Genomic DNA, 21,351 nt, shown 5'->3' with positions numbered 1-21,351 from the left:
CCACATCCTATTATAAATGCTTAGTGGCCATTTGGATTTCCTTTTCGCCATCTTGCATCCTTTGCAAGATGCACTGGTTCCAGATCGGAAGTCAGTCACTGGTTCCGAACGGAAGTCAGAGTCTCAACTGACTGAGCCACCCAGGTGCCCCTCCCCTTCTTTTCAAATATTGGTGCCAATACTTTTCCTGTCTCAGTGCATCAATCCAAACCTTGAAATCACGGTTGAATCACGATGGACATCTAGCCTTTTTCCTGTTTCTGAGGGCAGTGGGTTCGGCATGGCCTCATGTGGTTGAATGATTGTTACTGGTTTTGTTAAGAATACGTTATCAGTGTTTAGTTATTTTCTTCCATTTCTGTTTTACTTAGAGTTTATTAGGAATGGCTGCTAAATTGTACCCAACAACACAAGAGAACACTTTCCTCTTTTAACTCATGGATGTCATGAAGTGTGTCACTTATCACTTTTCTGATAATAAAACAAATGTTTGGGGTGCCTGCGTAGCTCAGTTAGTTAAACGTCTAACTCTTGATTTTGGCTCAGGCCAAGATTTTACGTTTGTGAGATTGAACCCACATCAGGCTCTACACTGATGGCTCAGAGCCTGGTTCTCTCTCTCCCTCTCTCTCTCTGCCCCTCTCCCACTCATGTGTGCGCACATGCACACTTTCTCTCTCTCTCTCTCTCAAAATAAATAAACATTGTAAAAAATGCACTTTAAAAGATCATGTATTAAAAATGTGCATCAAAGAGCACTATCAAGAAAGTGAAAAGATAATTCACAGGATAAGAGAAAATATTTGCAAATCATATATGTGATAAGGGTCTAGTATATGGAATTATAAAGAATTCTTACAACTCAACAACAAAAAGACAACCTGGGGCGCCTGGGTGGCTCAGTCCGTTAAGCGTCCGACTTCAGCTCAGGTCGTGATTTCACGGTTAGTGGGTTCAAGCCCCACATCAGGCTCTGTGCTGATGGCTCAGAGCCTGGAGTCTGCTTCCGATTCTGTGTCTCCCTCTCTCTCTGTTCCTTTCCCATTCACACTCTGTCTCTGTCTCTCAAAAATAAATGTTAGAAAAAAAAGACAATCCAATTTAGAGGTGACAAAGGACTTGAATAGACATTTCCCCAAAGACGATATACAAAGAGCCAATAAGCACATGAAAACATGCTTAACCTCATCAGTTATTTGGAAGATGCAAATCCTATCTCTTCACACCCACTAGGAAGACTATAATAAAAGAGATAAGCAATAAGAAAATGTTGAGGACGTGAAGAAATTAGAACCCTCAAACACGCTGGTGAGAATGCAAAATGGTGCAGCCACTGTGAAAAAAATAGTCTGGCGGCTCCTCACACAGGTAAACACAGAATTACCATAGGATTCAGCAATTCCACTCCTAGGTGTATATCCAAGAGAATTGGAGGCATTGAAACATATAAGAACGTCTACAAGAATGTTCACAGTGACACTGTTTATAATACCCAAAATAGGAACAACCCAAATACCCATCAACTGTTCATGGATAAATAAAATATGGTGTATCATACAATGGGGTATTATTCAGTCATAAAAGGGAATAAAGTTACTGACACATGCCACAACATAGGTGACCCTTGAAAGCATTATGTTAAGTGGAAGAAGATACAAACAAAAGGCCACATAGTATAGGATTCTGTTTACCTAAAACGCCCAGAAGAGGCAAAAGCGGGGAAACAGAGAACAGATTAGTGGTTGCCAGGAGCTGGGGGAGGGGAGAATGCAGAGTGACTGCTAACGGGTATAGGGTTTCTTTCCTTTTAGGGTGATGAAAATGTTCTAAAATTTGATGGTGGTGATGGCTGCACAACAGCGTGAATACGTAACACTGTGGATGTGTTAAAAACCACCGAATTGTACAATTAGAAAACTTTTTTTAATCTTTATTTATTTTAGAGAGGGAACGAGAGAGACAGAATGCAAGTGGGGGAGGAACGGAGAGAGAGGGAGACACAGAATCCGAAGCAGGCTCCAGGCTCTGAGCGGTCAGCACAGAGCCGGACACGGGGCTCGAACTCACGAACCACGAGTTCGTGACCTGAGCGGAAGCCAGATGATGAATCGACTGAGCCACCTAGGCGCCCCTGAATTGTACAATTTTAAAGGGTGAATTATCTCAAGAAAACTTTTATTTTTAACAGGGTTATGTGTGTTATAAGCAACACAGTCTAGTATAAATGCTCATTTTTTTCTTTAATATGAGATCCTATATCATCAATCCCTTATGTTCATCTGTTTTGTCTCTTAAAGTCATCATATGAGTGAAGTCATATGATATTTGTCTTTCTCTGACTAATTTCCCTTAGCATAATACCCTCCAGTTCCATCCACGTAGTTGCAAATGGCAAGATTTCATTCTCTTTGATTGCCAAGTAATACTCCCTTGTATAGATATACCACATCTTTATCCATTCATCCATCGATGGACATTTGGCCTCTTTCCATACTTTGGCCATTGTCGATAGGGCTGCCATAAACATGGGGGTGCGTGTGTCCCTTCGAAACAGCACACAGGTATCCCGTGGATAAATACCTAGTAGTGCCATTGCTGGGTCATAGGGTAGTTCTACTTTTAGTTTTTTTGAGGAATCTCCATACTTTTTTCCAGAGTGGCTGCACCAGCTTGCATTCCCATGTCACATATATTTGTACCTTAGCAAGGGCAGATGCAAAGTAGGAATCAGATGGAACATTAGGGTCGAGATTTCATCTTTGGAAACTGCAAACAATAAAGGCTTTGAGAAAATCGAGTCAAAGAGCGGTAGTATATATAAATATATAATATTTATAATATAACATAATTAATAGCATATATGTGTGTTAGATCATACATCTATGTATGATCAGTAATAGATCATCACACCCCTGCTCCAAGGATGTCAAAGGGAAATTTTAAAGGGCTTGAGGGAAGCGCAGAGACAGGACAGAAACACTTGGAACTGTCACGTGATAATGATATGTTACAACCTAATCTCAGGAGAAGCAATGTTACCTCCTGAGTCGAGTGAGAAAAGACTTATTTCACTCTTTAAATTTAATTTATTTTACACTTTCATTTTTTCCATTTATTTTTTTATATCACAGTAAAGGCATATAACGTACAACTTATCATCTTAACCATTTTTAAGCATACCGTTCATCAGCGTTCTCTTTTCTTTACTTCGGACACGAATGTTGCCCGGAGACATTGCTCTACACCTTAGGCACGGCGCCACCAGGTGGCAGCAGCGTGGCGCGATCCGGGATCGCTATTCAAACCGTCCTGCCCAGATTTCCCCTTCCGTAGCTATGTGAAGCTAGGGCTTTCAGGGCCCGAGCCTTGAACCAACGAACTACTGTTTCCCGAGTTCCTATCCTGTCTGAGGCATCGGATTTGATCTGTGGTGGAGAGGGAGATGGGTTACAAAGACAGTAAGCCCCCCCCACCCCCCACCTTTACTCACCCTTTGTTCTTCCTTCTACCGCCTACAGGTCTGTCTGCCACAGGACTTTCATCCCCCCGGTGGCGCCCACCTTTGCAGAGCTAACTCCAATTCTTGATTGCCTGAACCAAGGAAACAAGCTGGAAGTTGCAGGCATTTGCTTGGGGGCCCGCAGCCAGTAGAGATCCCAACCTAGAGTGGATGCAGATTTGCACTCTATCCATTCAGGTTGGCTTTGAGCCCTTGGTGACCTTGGGCAGGTTGCTTGATCTCTGCACTGCAGCTTCCTAGTTTGTCAAATGAGTATAAAACCACAAGGAAGGGCTGTTGGGCTCCAGGGCAGCTGTGAAATGAAATGAGTTGATGCGGGTGAAGCCTCTAGGCCCTGGAGTGTTGGATAGAGACCCACCAAAGAACGTAAATGATCTCATTAATCATGTTTTATAGGGGAACCTGGGTGGCTCAGTTGGTTAAGCAACCGACTCTTGATTTTGGCTCAGGTCATGATCTCACAGTTTGTGAGGCTGAGCCCCATGTCAGTTGAACAGGCTGACAGCACAGAGCCCGCTTGGGATTCTCTCTCTCCTTCTCTCTCTGCCCCTCCTCCCCTCAAAATAAATAAACTAAAAAAAAAAAAGCCAACATACAAAGCGATACAACAATGATATTACTCTTCTCCTTGATTTCTGTGCTCCAGCCCCAATGGCCTTGCTTCCACGACCAAGCCAAGCTTCCTCCTGCCACAGGACTCTTGCACATTCCCTTCCCATTGGTTGGGTGTCTCTTTCCCCCTCTCATTGCTTGGTAGCCTCCATTCTTTTTTCAGATCACAGAAGAACTGGAAACTATCCCCAATCCACTTGACCAAGTAAATTTCCCTCCATTATACCCTCCCATAACTCTTATCCTAATGGAAATTTTATTTTTGTTTTATTTACTTATCTATTTACTTTACAGAGAGAGCTTGAGCAGGGGAGAGGTGCAGAGGGAGAGAGAGAGAGAGAGAGAATCTCAGGCTCCGTGCTTAGGGCAGAGCCCGATGCAGGGCTCAATCCCATGACCTTGGGATCATCACCGGAGCTGAAATCAAGAGTCAGATGCTCAACCAACTGAGCCACCCAGGTGCCCCAGTAAATTTTATATTATTTTTGACCCCATGCTAAATGGTGGGAACCCTGCCTATGTATTCACAGTTGTGTTTCAGTGCATGGAATGTGAGAAGTGTTCAGTATTTCAGTAAGTATTAGTTGACTGAATGTTACTTCCTGTAATCTTCAGAATAGCCCTGTGAGATACACACTTTTATTTTCATTTTCCAGATGAGGAAACTGAGGCTAAATGACTATACAGACACATCATCTATCCCTCTGTTATTTGGCAAAGGCCCAAATGTCTTTCTGAGTTTGTCTGCATTTTTTTTACTTCCTTTTATATAACCTGACATTGTCCTGGGATGCTCTTGAGTCAACCAGCCTCAAGTAATTATTGCTGTGACATTTTAAGACGTGTCAGTACATTGCACATGATCAGAATCGGGCTCGGTGAACTGCTTTCCTCCTGCTGTAGAACAGCTCCCTGTTTAGTGATTAAGCACAACCACGGAGTACAGTTGTGCAGGCGGTTCACTGAGCAAGCGCACCTGGCCAAATGGGTGGGAACGAGGTGGTGAAATGAAGCCTGGGTTCTGCTGGCCAAGCTGTGCATCTTGCCGTGAAGCTGTATCACCCCAGGGCGGGGTGGGGATTGGGACTCTTTCCAGCTTGTGCAAAGGCAAGCTGGTTGCTCAGGGAGCTGCCTCTGCCCAGAGGGGAGTGTCTTTCCCGAGGTCACTCAAGGGTGGCGTGTGGTCTAGATGGCCCTGGATTTATGTTTAGCCCACCTGCGTGTTTTAACTGAACGAAGCATGCTCTGCTGTAGCAATTTCGGAAGAAAAGGGTCCTTGTGTCTTTGGGGAGTATCGTGTATGAACGGGAAAAGATGGAAGGGACATCAGTTGTTCTCACTTTCCCAGTCCAGCCTTCAGGGTGGGTGGCTCTCACCGGCTGGACATTCTTCTTTAGGGCGTCGTGTTAACTGTCCTTCTAGAACCAGGGCTAGACTGAGCCTAAGTGCTCACCCCAACAGGAGGGCTGTTGGCCCAGACGCTCTAGCTTTCTCGGGACGGACAGTCTGACAAGTTTAAGAAATTCAAATATTCGGGGCGCCCCAGTGGTTCAGTCGGTTCAGCGTCTGACTCGTGGTTTCTGCTCAGGTCATGATCTCACAGTTAGTGAGTTGGAGCCCCGTGTCGGACTCCGTGCTGGTGGTATGGAGCCTACTTGGGATGCTCTCTGTCTCTCTCTCTCTCTCTCTCTCTCTGCCCCTCCCCCACCCACTCTGTCTCTCAAAACATAAACTTGGGGCGCCTTCACCAGGCTCTGTACTGTCAGCGCAGAGCCGGACACAGGGCTCAAACTCACGCACCGCCCGTGTCTTGGAAGGGCAATAACAGATTCTTGACAGCTTGTATCTTTCTTTTTTTTAACATTTATTTATTTTTGAGAGAGAGAGAGACAGAATCCGAAGCAGGCTCCAGGCTCCGAGCTGTCGGCACACAGCCCGACGCGGGGCTCGAACCCACGACCTGTGAGACCATGACCTGAGCCGAAGTGGAACGCTTAACTGACTGGGCCCCCCAGGCGCCCCCTTGACAGCTTGTACCTTAAGTGGAGGAATTCGTAGGTCCTTCAGATACTTTGTGTTAAGCAGTTCTAAGACAAATCAGCCTTTTTCTTTTCCCTTCCTTCCTTCCTTCCTTCCTTCCTTCCTTCCTTCCTTCCTTCCTTTTTCTTTCTTTCTTTCTTTCTTTCTTTCTTTCTTTCTTTCTTTCTTTCTTTCTTGTGTCGGGGAGGACCTGATCAGGATGTGTTAACATGCAGACCAAGTCTCCCTGTCTTTACTCATCTTAGTGATGTCACATCTGCCGGCGTGGAGAGCGTATGTGGTAGGGGAGACTGAGTAGCAAGACGGTCGTACCTGTAGCAGTGGGCGCAGGAAGGTGACACATACAAGTTCATTCCACCACAGGCATATTGACTGCGGTTGGGAGGGTGAGAAAAAGCAAATCCCCTTAACTGGCGAAGCTGAGGCCAGCAGAGGAGAGAAATGTTGCCCACGTGCCTGGAGCAGAGAGTGCCCTTCCTGTGGCCGGGGGTTGGGCCCATTCCCACTCATCATGCCTTCGCCGTGGGCCCCATATGGGCAGTCAGCCCCTGTTCCTCGTGTTCTCTGTGGCTGGAAGCCCCCCTGTACCCCATCTCTTCTCTTTGTTCTCTTTTTTTTTTTTTAATTTTTTTTTCAGCGTTTGTTTTTATTTTGGGGACAGAGAGAGACAGAGTATGAACGGGGGAGGGGCAGAGAAAGAAGGAGACACAGAACCGGAAACAGGCTCCAGGCTCTGAGCCATCAGCCCAGAGCCCGATGCGGGGCTCGAACTCACGGACCGCGAGATCGTGACCTGGCTGAAGTCGGACGCTTAACCGACAGCGCCACCCAGGCGCCCCTGTTCTCTCTTTTTTTTTTTTTAATGAAAAAAAGTTTTTTCTAATGTTTATTTTATTTTTTTTTTAATTTTTTTTTTTCAACGTTTATTTATTTTTGGGACAGAGAGAGACAGAGCATGAACGGGGGAGGGACAGAGAGAGAGGGAGACACAGAATCGGAAACAGGCTCCAGGCTCTGAGCCATCAGCCCAGAGCCCGACGCGGGGCTCGAACTCACGGACCGTGAGATCGTGACCTGGCTGAAGTCGGACGCTTAACCGACTGCGCCACCCAGGCGCCCCTCTAATGTTTATTTTTGAAGGAGAGAGAGAGACAGAGCCTGTGGGCCAGCTCTTCCCTCAGCGCCCCATCCAGTCCCTCCCCATGTCTCTTCTCTTGCCAGTTCTGGCTCTTGCTCACAGATTAACGCCTCCCACGGAAAAGACTCGACTTTCTGCGGATGGGACCAGCCGCACGAGTTGAAGGGCCCAGGGCTCCTTGTGCCAAAATGATTCAGAATTTCAAGATGGCGGGGCGCCTGGGTGGCTCAGTCGGTTGAGCGTCCAACTCTTGGTTTCAGCTCAGGTCATGATCTCGCGGTGCGTGAGTTTGAGCCCTGCATCCGGCTCTGCGCTGACAGTACAGAGCCTGGTGAAGATTCTCTCTCCCCTTCTCTCTCTGCCCCTCCCTGGCTCGCTCCTATTCCTTCTCTCTCAAAATAAATAAATAAACTTTAAAAAAAAAAAAAAAAGGAGAATTCCCAGATGTGGCAGCGGAGCATTAAACCCAATGTGGGACCCTCCCGAGTGTGGGGACAGGTTGCACATCCTTCAGGGTGGCTGTGTTCAGTCATTCGCAGCTAAAGTCATAGCGTCCCTTTGCTTGAAGCCAGCGCTGGGCCAGGACCATGCTGTTGGTCGCCCTTCTCTTGACTTGGGCCTCTCAGCTACTGCATTTCTCCTCAATGGGTCTATAGTATGATTTTGTAATTTTTTATGTTTATTTATTTATTTTTGAGGCAGAGTGTGAGCAGGAGAGGGTCAGACACACACACACACACACACACACACACACACACACACAGAATCTGAAGCAGGCTCCAGGCTCTGAGCTGTCAGCACAGAGCCCGACATGGGGCTCGAACTCACGAACCGCAAGAACCTGACCTGAGCCGAAGTCGGACACTTAATGGATGGAGCCATCCAGGAGCCCCATCTGAATGGATCTACATTATTGATGAGGGAGCGTGGGGCAAGCTAAGGGGCAAAGCACAAGCTAGCAGCCCCCCACCCAACCCCCAGGCGGAATATGGGTGATATTCCTCGGACACTCCTGGCTACCCAAGAACAAAGGGGAGGTGCTTACGTGCTTACCACGGTAATATGGGAAACTAAGGCAAATGAAAAACGAAATTCCCTTACTGCCGGCAGCCCCCTGACAAGTCCTTGAAACGGGCAGAGTGACCTCCCTCTAGGAGCTCAGCTGCCGCAAGGATGACACTTTGCTGGGGGCAAAAGAGAACCTTAGCTCAACATTATCCCAACCTCAAGGACCCTGTAAGTTTACTTCCTTTATCTCCACTGCCCCAAGATACGTGCAGGCAATCATACCCCCGAGGTTATGGCCCCTGATATACATCTGAAGAGTCTCATGACTGGGGTTTTATTAACCAGTAATGAGTGGTGTTTCCCTAGCAACAGCTAGCCCCTAAACCTTGCTTCCAAAATACCTCGGAGGCTTACTTTATCCCTGACCACCTCCCAACCTGAGGGTATATAATTAGTTACCTGTCAGCTCTTCCTGCCCACGGGTCCTGTCCCCGTGCTTGAATAAAACCACCTTTTGGTACCAAAGACGTCTTCAAGAATTCTTTCTTGGCCATCAGCTCTGGACCCCATGAACCGACCCCCCCCCCAAAAACTTCATCACTGTAACCCTTACTAAATCCTTCTGAGACCAGCTGCTGCTGGTCTATGAGAGGCAGGTGGTTATGCTGGCAACAGCCCTGCCTGGGGAACCAGGAGACCCGTCTAGGATTATATGACAACGGACCTCGGGTGGCCCTTGAGCGAGGGCTTGCTAAAGAGAGAAATGGTCCTGGGACCCGGGAGCCAATAACAACGGTAGCACTATTTAAGATATTTTCGAGGGTGTTTTCTTTTGTTATCTTCTCTTGCGCAGAACTGCTCTGGAAATTTCCATCTAGAAGGAGTAGGAAATGACCTAGAAAAGTCATATTCTTCAGACATTCATTACCTTGTTCATTAAAAGGGGCGCCTGGGTGGCGCAGTCGGTTAAGCGTCCGACTTCAGCCAGGTCACGATCTCGCGGTCCGGGAGTTCGAGCCCCGCGTCGGGCTCTGGGCTGATGGCTCAGAGCCTGGAGCCTGTTTCCGATTCTGTGTCTCCCCCTCTCTCTGCCCCTCCCCCGTTCATGCTCTGTCTCTCTCTGTCCCAAAAATAAATAAACGTTGGGAAAAAAAAAAAGTAATCGGCACCCATTAGGAAAGGTGCCCCTTGATAATGAAGGAGACTTGATGCCCTGGGCTTCTTGAGCCATTGGACTCGAAAACCCATCGCATGCTTGAAGACAGCTGGAGAGGATGTATCTGGAAGAGTGCAATGGCAGAAATGTTCTAGATCTGTGCTCTCTATACAGTAGGCACATATGGCTACTAAGCACTTGGGTTGTGGCTAGTGAAACCGAGGGACTGAATTTTGTCTTATTTATTTATTTTTAAAGTTTCTTTCTTTCTTTGTTTTTATTTTTTAAATAATTAAAAAACTTTTTTTTACCCTTTATTTATTTTTGAGACAGACAGAGACAGAGCGTGAACGGGGGAGGGTCAGAGAGAGGGAGGCACAGAATCCGAAACAGGCTCCAGGCTCAGAGCTGTCAGCACAGAGCCCGACGCGGGGCTCGAACTCACGGACTGCGAGATCACGACCCGAGCCGAAGGTGGACGCTTAACCGACTAAGCCACCCAGGCGCCCCTAAATAATGTTTTTAATGGTTATTTTTGAGAGAGAGGAATAGGGAGAGTGGGGGAGGGGCAGAGAGAGAGGGAGATAGAGAATCCCAAGCAGGCTCCATGCTGCCAGCGCAGAGCCCAACACGGGACTTGAACTCACGAAACCGGGGAGATCATGACCTGAGTGGAAACCAGGAGTCAGCCACTTAACTGACTGAGCCACCCAGGAGCCCCTCACCCTTTCCTGATTATGCTGTTAGGCTGTGTTGTAGAAACAACCCTAAGACAGGGTGATGACGGTACCGTGGCCCGTGTTATCCACCAAGAGGTCAGCAAGGACAGTGGCCCTTTTGAAATGGCAAAGTGGGGACCTCCACGAATCTCCCCCCTCACCGAAAAACAATGCGAGTACTTACAAGGAGATATAAAAATCACCTTTTCCAGAACTCTGAAAATTAATCACAATTAATCAGAGGCTTGCAAGAGAGGTTCAACAGATTAGTCATTTGGGAAATGCAAATCGAAACCACAGTGAGATGCCACGTTACACCCACTGGGTTGACTATAATCAAAAAAATAATAATAATAACAGGTATTGACAAGGACGTGGAGAAATCAGAAGGCTCATCCATCACCTTGCCGGCGGGAATGTAAAAAAGTGCCATCTCTGTGGAAAACAGCCTGGCGAGTCCTCACAAAGTTACCCTATGCCCCAATAATTGCCCTAGCGGCCGTACAGCCAAAGGAATTGACAGCAGGTATTCAGACCAATACTTGTACACCAACGTTCATAGCAACCAACTCACAATAGCCCCGAAGTGGAAACAACTCAAATGACCCGAGAGGTGATGAATCGAGACACAGGGTAGTAGATCTACACTATGGAGTATTATTTGGGCGTAAAAAAGGAATGAAGCAAGGATAATGCTACAGTGTGGGTGACTCTTGAAAGCATGACGCAAAGTGAAGGAAGCCAGACGCAAAAGACCACGTATTACATGATTTCCTTTCCGTGAAATATCCGAAATGGGCAACTCTATGGAGGCAGAGAGTAGACCTGTGAATGCCACGTGTTGGGGGGAAGGGAGGAAAGGGGAAGGACTGCTGATGGCTACTGAGCTTCTTTTTGGGGTGATGAATATGTTCTCCAATTACACAGGGGGGATGGTTGCACAAGGCTGTGAATATACCAAACTCCACAGAAGTGTGAACATTAGAAGGTTACATTTTATGGTATGTGCATTACATCTCAAAAAAGGTGTTATGAAAAACAACCACACAAAGCTACCGATTAAAAAAAAAAAAAAAACACTTTGTTGCATCCACAGGACTCCTGAAACAGAATGCTACGGGCACCAGTGACAGTCACAACAAAATTTATTCCAATGAGAAGCAAGGCCGACCGATTGTGGCCCCGAAACAGCAGAGGTACAGAGTTTTTAAAGCCGATCACATCGTTTTATCATTACCTGGGAACAGAACAGAGAAACCGTTCCCAGATGAGTTAGAAACAGTTGCTGAATGAGGTGATTATTTTAGACTTTCTGCTGCTAAGTTGCAACCAGTGGATCTCCTTGACCTTGCCTCTGACACTCTTTTCTTTGAGCGCTTGTTTCCTTCATTGGTGAAGCCCGATTTACAAGAGTATGAAGCGTAATGTACAAGAGTAAAGCAAGACTGTTATCTCTTGACCTTCAGTGTGGGAACAAAGCTGTTATTTTTCAAGCTACAATTAGCCCCACACTACAATTTAACCCTTACATTTCCCCCTTTTCTTGTCAGTGAATCAATCCCTTGATTCATCGTTAGGAACTAAGGGGACATAGTTGGACCTAATCATTATTTTTGCTTCACCAACTCGCCTCTTGACCTACTGTTCTAACCAATTGATAATGCGCGGGCCGATAGTTAACCCGAGAAGTAACAATAGCAGTGGCCCAGCTACGGCGGTGAGCAGTGATGTGAGCCAGGGGGACCAAGAGAATAAACTCGGATACCAATTATCGCTGGCCTCCAAGGCACGTTCCCTGGTCCTAAGATTATCCCTGACCAAATTGAGAGTGTCTCGGATTACTCTGGAATTGTTCGCATAAAAACAGCACGTTTCTCCGAGGGCCACGCAGAAGCCCCCTTCCTTCATGAAGAGTAAATCAAGCCCTCTTCTGTTTTGTAATACAACCTCGGCTAAAGAGTCTAGTTGGTGTTCCGGCCGAGAAATTGAGGTTTCCAAGTAGCCTAGGTCTCGGTCCACTTGCTCGCTTACAGTTTTGAAATTTTGGTCCCCCACAATGAGTCCAGCAGTTCCAATAGCTGTGGGTCCCGCAATTCCCAATCCCACTAGGAGTGGAATTATATTCTCGGGACACTATGCACCAACCCTGTCCTTGGAGGTCTCCTAGGGTTAAAATTGGTTGTGAACCCCAAGGGGACAATGACATGCTTGGATTTAGCAATTTTATGGCATGCTTTTCTATGTCTTGTCTAATGCTGGCATTTGTAGCCATTCCCACATAATATGGGGGTTAGGGTTTAAACACAGCCAACAGTCTTGTACAATCTCGGCGTGAGATGAATTTAGCCAAGCATACAGAGAATCTACTGCATTTAGCCAATGCGTCTCAGGGGAGAATGAGTTCTGGATATGACCTGAAGTTGGTAATTCTGACTTTGTGGGGGCATCCGATCGCAGGGTAGGTTGGGAAGGGACAGTCGGAAAGAGCGGGGGGGGGGGGTGTAAAATCATGTCCTTGTTTGGCTCTACCGGATTGGGTGGAGGTTTTTTTTTTTTAACCCTTTGTATAGTAAAGGAAATGCCTTTGTCAACCCTTGGAGCGGACATCCTGAGACCCCAAGCGTATCCAGTGTCCCAGGAAGAGGAAAAGGTACGGGAACTAGAAACCTTTTTTAAACACATTTTTGTTGGGTTGCCTTTTCCTTGGGTCTTACATTTGGGATCTGGAGTTCTAAGGAGGGTGGTTAAGGGGTCATGGCCCTGTCCCGCCAGCCAGGGAGCCAGTGTTTCATAACCCCATTTTGCACAATGGTATTGGCCTTTTCCTTCGCATTCGACGTTTCTATTTGCAGGGCAACTGTATAACCCTGGTATGTCAGCCAATTTTTGTTCTCGATCCCTGTGTCCACATCCATACGTAACCATATAGGGGTTTTTGGGGACCGGAGGAGCAAAGCCCGTTGGCTGTTTATAATTAGTAATTAAAGTCCCCCATGAGTCCCCCACCAAGTCGCATAAATCAAACAAAAAACGAGGCACAGTGGAAGAGGTATTAGATGCTATCACCTACCCTGTGACAGTGTCCCTGAGTTCCCCTTGGTATGGCCAAAAAGATAGGGGATGCAATTCCGTACAGTCCCCCACGCTTACCACTATACAAACCCAGACAATTATTATTATTACGCCCGCATCAGTCTCAGCTTTAAAGGATCCTCTGGGTGCCTTCGGACCTTCCATTGTGTTCGTTATCCGGTTCCGTATCAGTCTGGGGGTGTTCCCGCCTTCACGCAGTTTTTCTTGACCTGAGAGTGATGAATCCAGGTTCGGACACTGTCTATCTTCACGGCCGTGGGTGTAGTCAGGATCACAGCGTGCGGTCCTTTCCGGCGTGGCTCCAGGGTTTTAGGCTCGTGCCTCTTGACCCAGACTAAGTCTCCTGGTTGAAAGGGGTGGGGAAGAACAGGAGGATGAGCGAAGGCTTCTCTCAAGGCCCTGGTTATTTCCTTCTGTACATGTTGCAGGGCCACGAGTGAGGCCAGCAAGCGGTCCTGTTCCAACTGTTCCGTTACGTCGTCTCCTAGCCTCGGCAGGATAGGTGGAGGTCTGCCAAATAAAATTTCATAAGGGGAAAATCCCTTGACAAATGGAGTAAAACACGCTTGCAAAAGGGCAAGAGGCAGGACATCGACCCAATTTTCGCCCGTCTCAAGGGACAATTTGGTTCAGGTCTCTTTTAGGGTCCGATTCATCCTTTCCACCTGACCCGAGCTCTGGGGTCTATATGCACAATGTAATTTCCAATCTACTCCCAGTGCCCGGGCTAGACCCCGGGACACCTGCGCCGTGAAGGCCGGGCCATTGTCTGATCCTATGCTCAGAGGCAGCCCGAATCCAGGAATTATCTCATTTAATAATTTCTTAACTGTCGCCTGAGCCGTTTCTGATTTAGTGACGAAAGGCTCAACCCACCCGGAGAAGGTGTCTACAAAAACAAGCAGGGATTTGTATCCGTATTCCCCTGGTTTAATTTCAGTGAAATCTACTTTCCCCAACCGGCCTGATTTACTTGGGCGCAATTTACACATCTTTCAACCACCTCTTCAATCTCTTCTCCCAGCCCTTGCGCCCTGAACTTTTTCCGCACTAAGCGCCATCCTCGTTTTCCCCAGATGAGTCCCTTGGTGGAGCTGACCCACCATGCGCCGCCCGAGTGCCGCGGGTAGGAGTATCTTACCTTCAGGATCCTGAAACCACTTTTGTCCCAGCATCTTACTTCCCTCCTTTTCTGGAAACCCACTCCAAATCTTTAGGAGTGCAACTGGGCTCCAGGGGAAGCAGGACCGGTCAAGATCGGTAGCTGCAAGGCACTTTCACTTTTAGTTAGGGCAGCTTCTCGGGCTGCTGCATCAGCCAGGCGGTTTCCGACTGCCTCCAGGGAGGCGCCTTTTTGATGTCCCCGGCAATGAATGATCCGCCAGTTTTGCAGGTTCCCAGATGGCAGCCAGAAGGTCTAAAATTTTCGATTTGTTTTTGACGGCCTTGCCTTCCGTCGTGAGGAGGCTGCGCTCTTGATAAATGGATCCGTGCACATGGGCGGGGCAAAAGCATAGCGGCGGTCCGTATAAATATTAACTGCCTTGTTTCTTTCGAGTTTTAGGGCTTTTGTTAGCGCGATGAGCTCTGCGCGCTGGGCTGAAGTTCCCGGGGGGAGGGTCTGTTGCCATAGAACCTCGCGGTCTGTCATCGCTGCAGCGCGGGCACGCCTTTGTCCTTGAAACACAAAACCACTGCCGCCTGAAAACATGCTGATATCAGGGTCCTGTTGATATCAGGGTCCTGTAAGGGAACGTCCATAAGATCGGAGCGGAGGGACGAGATCATCGCCAAGGTTTCTGGGCAAGAGTGCAGAGGGGGACCTTGTCCTACGGGCAGCAAAGTGGCTGGGTTTAAGGCCGCGGGGGCACAAAGACGTATTCGGGGCCGGTCGAGGAGCAATGCTTGATATTGGGTAATCCGAGCATTTGACAGCCATCGCTCTGGGGGAGCCTGCAGCAAAGCCTCCGCTTCATGGGGCCCCGTGACAGACAATGCCTGCCCCAAGGTTAGTTTGTCTGCGGCTTTAACTAGGAGCGCGGTGGCGGCAATTTGTCGAATGCATGGGGGCCACCCGGAAGCAACTGGGTCCAGCCGTTTGGATAAATAGGCCACCGGTTGGCGCCAAGTTCCCAGGCGCTGAGTCAGAACTCCTCTGGCTACCCCCCCCCCCCTTTTTCGGCTACAAACAAATGGAATGGCTTGGTGGGATCTGGCAGGGCCCAGGCCGGTGGGGTCGTGAGAGCATCTCGTAAGGCCTGGAAGGCTTTAGTTTGAGTCTCCCCCCATGTGAAGGACTCCAGAGACCCCTTGAGAGCGGCATACAAAGGGGCTGCCTGTTCAGCAAAGCCAGGTATCCATAGTCTGCAATGGCCTGCCGCCCCAAGGAACTCGCGGACTTGTTTGCGAGTTCTAGGCTGAGGAATATCGAGTATAGCCCGAATCCTTTGTTCACCGAGATAGCGCTTACCTTGTTTAAGGTTGTCACCTAAATAGGTCCCCGCAGCACGACAGATCTGCGCTTTTCTGGCTGACCCTCGGTACCCCAGTTTTCGCAGAAGACTCAAGAGTCCTTTGGTGGCACTTCAGGCATCCTAAATGACAGGGGGCCGCCAACAAGATCTCATCAACATATTGCAATAGAGTTACCTGCGGGTTGGAGATTCGAAATGGCTCTAAATCCTGGTGCAGGGCCTCATTGAAAAGAGTAGGAGAATTTTTAAATCCCTGGGGGAGTCACGTCCAGGTGAGCTGTCCGGATTTTCCCTCTTCAGGCTCAGTCCATCCAAATGCAAATAGTGGCTGGCTTTGTGGGGCCAGCGGGATGGCAAAGAAGGCATCTTTTAAGTCCAGAACTGTATATAATACACCTGAGAAGGGGGAAGCAAACTAAGGAGAGTATGAGGGTTGGGTACAGTGGGATGAATGTCCATTGCCCTGGCGTTTACTGCTCTTAGGTCCTGAACTGGCCGGAAATCGGATGAGTTAGGCTTCCGGACAGGGAGAAGCGGAATGTTCCATGGCGACTTGCATGGGATCAAAATGCCGGAGTCGCGCAAACACTTGATGTGAACGGCGATTCCCCGCCGAGCCTCCCGGGACGTGGGATATTAGTCTTACCCGAAGCGCGGATGCCTTAAGTTCCACTATTACCGGAGCTTGATGAATCGCCAGCCCCGGGTGAATTGGTCTCAGCTCATACCTGGGGAAAGCCCGCCTGGAGGCTTTTGAGGAGGGGATCGACTGCATGGACACTTCCATTAGGCACCGGAGTGAGCAGGTCCTCTTCCCCAAGTGGCACAGTCACCATTACGGTTGTTGGGCCATCCTGGCCGACTTTAATATGCATACCCCCTTTAGTGAATTTCAAAGAAGCCGTTAGTTAATGTAGTAGGTCTCTACCTAGTAATCCAGGGCAGGGGCATTCAGGCATGATTGGGAAAGAATGTGTGACAGTTTTACGGCCGAAATCTACTTGTCGTTCAGTGGTCCATTTACAAGTCTGGGACCCAGACTTGCACCAGGGTTGCTCCTCGCCTGGTGGGGCCAGGATCTTGTTTTAGAACTGAAAAGGCTGCCCCAATGTCCACCAAGAAAGTCTTAGGCTGGCCCCCTATATTAACAGTAACCAAAGGCTCAGAAGGGGCCACCGAGCCGCGGCCCCGTCAGTCGAAATTGACTCTCCTCACAGATACCTGGGGTGGCCGAGTTTTGCGTTGGGCTAAGTTGGGGCAATCCTTCTTCCAGTGTCCCTCTTGTTTGCAATATGCACATTGGTTTTTTCCTAGTGGCGCTCTAACCCTTTGTCTGTCTTTTTTCTTTGGCCCAGACCAGAATTCTTCGGGTGTTTGGGGTCCTCTTCCCTCGCGGGCATCCAGGACGGGCGTCACCACCCTAGTCAATTTTTGTGTCTGTCTTTCTTCCTGAGAATCCCTACTGTTAAAAACGTTTTGGGCTATCTCAACTAACTCAGATAAATTTTTTCCTTTCAACCCATCAAAGTTTTGTAACTTTTTCCGAATGTCTGGGGCGGCCTGTGAGACAAAGGCCAGATTTAATGCTCTTCTGTTTTCAGGTGCCTCAAGGCCTCCATGAGCCTTTCTAAGAAGGCCGAGGGGTTTCCTCGGTCCCCTGCATGACTTCTGTTACCTTAGACATGTTTGTGGGCCGGCGGGCGGCCGCTCGGAGACCTCCCAGTAGAGTCTGGCGAAATAGGGTCAATGATCGCCTACCGTGAGGAGTGTTTGGGTCCCGATTTTCAGGATGGGAGGAAGGAAAGACTTCCTCGACTACAGCGGGATCCTCGGTGGGTTGCCCGTTTGGTCCCATCACTAATTTCTGGGCCTCGCGACGGATCTTGTCTCGCTCCTCAGTGGTGAAGAGAACTTGCAACGGATGCTGGCAGTCGTCCCAGGTTGGCTGATGGGTCACAAATAGAGTTTCAAGGAGAGAAATTAATGCTTGGGGTTTCTCTGAGAACGAGGGGTCTCGAAGCTTCCAATTGTAAAGGTCGCTAGTGGAGAAGGGTACATAAGTCATAAAGGGTCGGACATCACCCTGCAGGGGTGGCCTTGGACAAAGGGGTCGGGCAGCGGGAGGGGGATGGAAGGGAGTCCCTGACCAGGTGTGAGACGGGCTCAGGGGAGTGTCCCGACTCGGGCTTGCCTCCTGATCTGAAGCATCTTGACCCATATTCTTTGGGCGAGAACTATAGGGCGGCGGGTGGTAAGTTTCTTTTTCTTCCTCCGGTGCAAGTGATAGAGGGGGTGGCTGCTTAGTCCCATCAAGAGAGCTCCAAATGGCCGGCCTTTGAGCAGCAAAGCCTGTACTTTAGGGAGGCGAGGGGGATGGGGAAGGAGAAGTTTTAACCAATCTGGAGGGTTTTCAATGAGGGTTCTCCATGCTCCAATGTATGGGATTTGGTCTTCGTGCCTAGAAAAGACAATATCATGAACCTTATATACCAAAGTAAGGTCAAAGGTCCCCTGTGGAGGCCATTCGACCTGAAAGCTGGTCCATTCCACCTCGCAGAGAGTTCGAAGGACTGGCTTCTTAACGTGGAGGCCAAACACTGAGGCAGCTTTTTTATAGTCCTGGAAATGGGTTAGTATGAGACTCAGAGGGGTGGGGGTGCTCTGATTTTGACCCATGACAAAGATAGGCAGAACTGACAAGGACGCACAGTCAACAGGAAGAAGACAATTAAGACACGAAGAAAACACAAGTTCGAGATCTCAAGGCCAGTAGGCCGTGGCAGCCACCTGAAAATAGGATCCTTCTGGACAAAAACCAAACCAAATGGGGCCCACCGGCGTCCCGGTAGGATCCCTGACTCTGGGTCTATAGCCGCGTCCAGCAGACCCTCCTGAGTCATTCAAATGGCGCGCTCCAAGAATTCCTTACCTCTCCCAATCCCAAGCCTCCTCCCAGGGGTCGGCGGAGCAGTCCGAGGAAAGGGCCCTGTTTCAGACCTTTCACTTTCCCGGCCAATGCACCGAATGTTGCATCCACACGACTCCTGAAACAGAATGCTACGGGCACCAGTGACAGTCACAACAAAGTTTATTGCAATGAGAGGCAAGGCCGACCGATGGGGACCAACACTCTTGATCAGAGCGTGGCCTCGAACAGCCAGGGTACAGAGTTTTTATGGCCGATCACATCGTTTTATCATCACCCGGGAACAGAACAGAGAAACAGTTCCCAGATGAGTTAGAAACAGTTGCTGAATGAGGTGATTATTTTAGACTTTCTGCCGCTAAGTTGCAACCAGTGGATCTCCTTGACCTTGCCTCTGACGCTCTTTTCTTTGAACTTTTGTTTCCTTAGTTGGTGAAGCCCGATTTACAAGAGTATGAAGCGTAATGTACAAGAGTAAAGCAAGGAAGGCTGTTATCTCCTGACCTTCAGTGTCAGAACAAAGCTGTTATTTTTCAAGCTACAGTGTCAACACAAAGCTGTTATCTTTCAAGCTATGCATTAGCCCTACACTACAATTTAACCCTTACAGTTGGACCAGGTGTGGGAAAGGAGATGAGGCAATCAGACACGTCTGAACGTCTTACACACTTAGAAAACTGCTTGGCAGAATCTGGGGCCACTCTGTGATCCTACACGCCCACCCCTGGGCATACACCCAGCACAAATGAGTGGCTGTGTCCACCCAAATACTTGTACAAGAATGTTCATGACCATGATGTTCATAATAGCCCCAACCTGGAGACAGCACAGATGTATTTCAAGAGGAGAATGGATATATACACTGTGGTACATTCGTACAATGGAATGCTTTGCAGCACTGAGAAAGAACCAACTCCCAAAGCATATATCACCACGGATGACTCCTAAAAACCTGTAATGAGTGCAAAAAAATCCCAACACACGAAAGAGCGCATACCGTACAATTCCACTGGCGTGAAGTTCAAACATAAGCAGAACCAACGGATGATGATAGAGGTCTGAATGGCGGTTATAGCGGGGATCCAGTAATGACGTAGAGGGCTGCGAGGGAGACTGCTGGGGTCCCGGAAATCATCTGTATCTGGATCTGGTGTTTACGTGTGTAAAACTTACTCAGCTGCACACTTAAATTTTGAGCATTTAATGGAGTTAAGTTATATCTTGATTAAAGTAAAACAAATCAACAAAAAAAAAATCACCAGAAGGCTCAGCACTTGGCTCTGGCTTTGCCTCCCCTCAGAAACGATCGACGAGTCAACACATTACTCGGACACCCACCCATCCAGGCAGGGCTCGGTGTCCGGACTCAGGAAGGAGGAGTCTCTGAGGTTTACGATCTGCCAGGGGGGCTCGGAGGACCTCAGGCATCGCTCAGGCTTCTGGTCCTTGTCCAGCGGGATGAAGACTCTCAGCCGGTCCCCATCCCCTTTGAACTTTTGTGTCTTTAGTTGGTGAAGCCTGATTTACAAGAGTATGAAGCGTAATGTACAAGAGTAAAGCAAGGCTGTTATCTCTTGACCTTCAGTGTCAGAACAAAGCTGTTATTTTTCAAGCTACAGTGTCAACACAAAGCTGTCCCATCCGGGACAGGGGACCCATTGGTCCAGTTGGCTGGCCAGCAGTGATGCTCTGGGGTCATGGCTGTGAAGGTCTTTAGGAGGCTGTTACAGGAGGCCAGAATGGCAGGGAAGAGTATAAGCATGGTTCGGACGACTTGGAATTTCCCCATGGCCCCAGCAGAATGGAGAAGTTCCGGGAAACCCATCGCGTCTCTCTCCGCTGCAGGTGTTCACAGAACACACACTCATGGCCTATTTTATACACTCTCTTTACTCCTTCTTCTAGTGGGTTCTCGGGGAAGATCTTCCCGGCATTTGTCCAGCACCATGATACAATCACATCTTATTTGCTCTCCATCAGGAAATAAGGTGTTTCTACATGAGAGTATTTCTTCAGGGAATAAACTTTTCGTGTGACCATTTAAATGGAAGCCTTCCCGATAAGTTCCCTGAATCTTTTTTTTTTTTTAATGTTTATTCATTTTTGAGAGAAAGAGAGAGAGTGTGGACAGGGGAGGAGCAGAGAGAGAGGGAGACACAGACTCCGAAGCAGGCCCCAGGCTCCGAGCTGTCAGCCCAGAGCCTGACGCGGGGCTCGAACTCACAAGCCGAGAGATCTTGACCTGAGCTGAAGTCAGACGCTTAACCGACTGAGCCACCCAGGCGCCCCTAAGTTCCCTGAATCTTAATTGTGTAAGTCAGTTGTCGATATCTATCAAAGACCTGCAGACCCGTCACCCCTCTGGGCTCAGGGGTTTCATTTCTGCTGTGTGTGAGATGACAAAAAGTGATGAATTCTCTGAGACAGACTTAGTTAAAGTGAGAGGTGAAACCGTAGGCCACGGTCAAACTCGCCCGGGAGACAGTGCCAGGCCAAGGTCAAGCCTGACTGATGTAGCTGCTACAGACACAACGAGCCCCGTTAGATGTAAGGGTGATTACTCACATAGACAGTGAGAAGGGGAATCAGTGAAAGGTGCCAGTTTCCTGGGGTCCCGGTCGCACGTACCAAAAAGGATGACCTCGAAACCAAAGGGGCCAATGGG

The 21,351-nt window shown here is 48.5% G+C and overlaps 1 long non-coding RNA gene across 4 annotated transcripts; it reads right to left on the bottom strand.

Moving 5' to 3' along the window:
* Positions 1-11,320: 11,320 nt before the first annotated feature.
* On the bottom strand, positions 11,321-20,418 carry LOC109492199. 4 transcript variants are annotated; one of them, XR_006586694.1, is made up of 4 exons: positions 18,690-19,187; positions 15,757-18,218; positions 14,428-15,029; positions 11,321-13,629 (listed from the first exon to the last, which is right to left on the bottom strand). It is a non-coding gene; the product is annotated as an uncharacterized LOC109492199 (long non-coding RNA). The 4 variants fall into 4 exon arrangements; XR_002736407.2 differs by having other exon boundaries at positions 11,321-13,796; positions 14,428-18,218; positions 18,690-20,418; XR_002146001.3 differs by having other exon boundaries at positions 14,428-18,218; positions 18,690-19,189.
* Positions 20,419-21,351: the final 933 nt, after the last annotated feature.

The sequence above is a fragment of the Felis catus genome, chromosome D1 (genome assembly GCF_018350175.1).
Source record: "Felis catus isolate Fca126 chromosome D1, F.catus_Fca126_mat1.0, whole genome shotgun sequence".
Classification (NCBI taxonomy): Eukaryota; Metazoa; Chordata; class Mammalia; order Carnivora; family Felidae; genus Felis; species Felis catus.
Note: the sequence above shows the minus strand (reverse complement) of the source record. Positions and strands in the feature narration are given on the sequence as shown.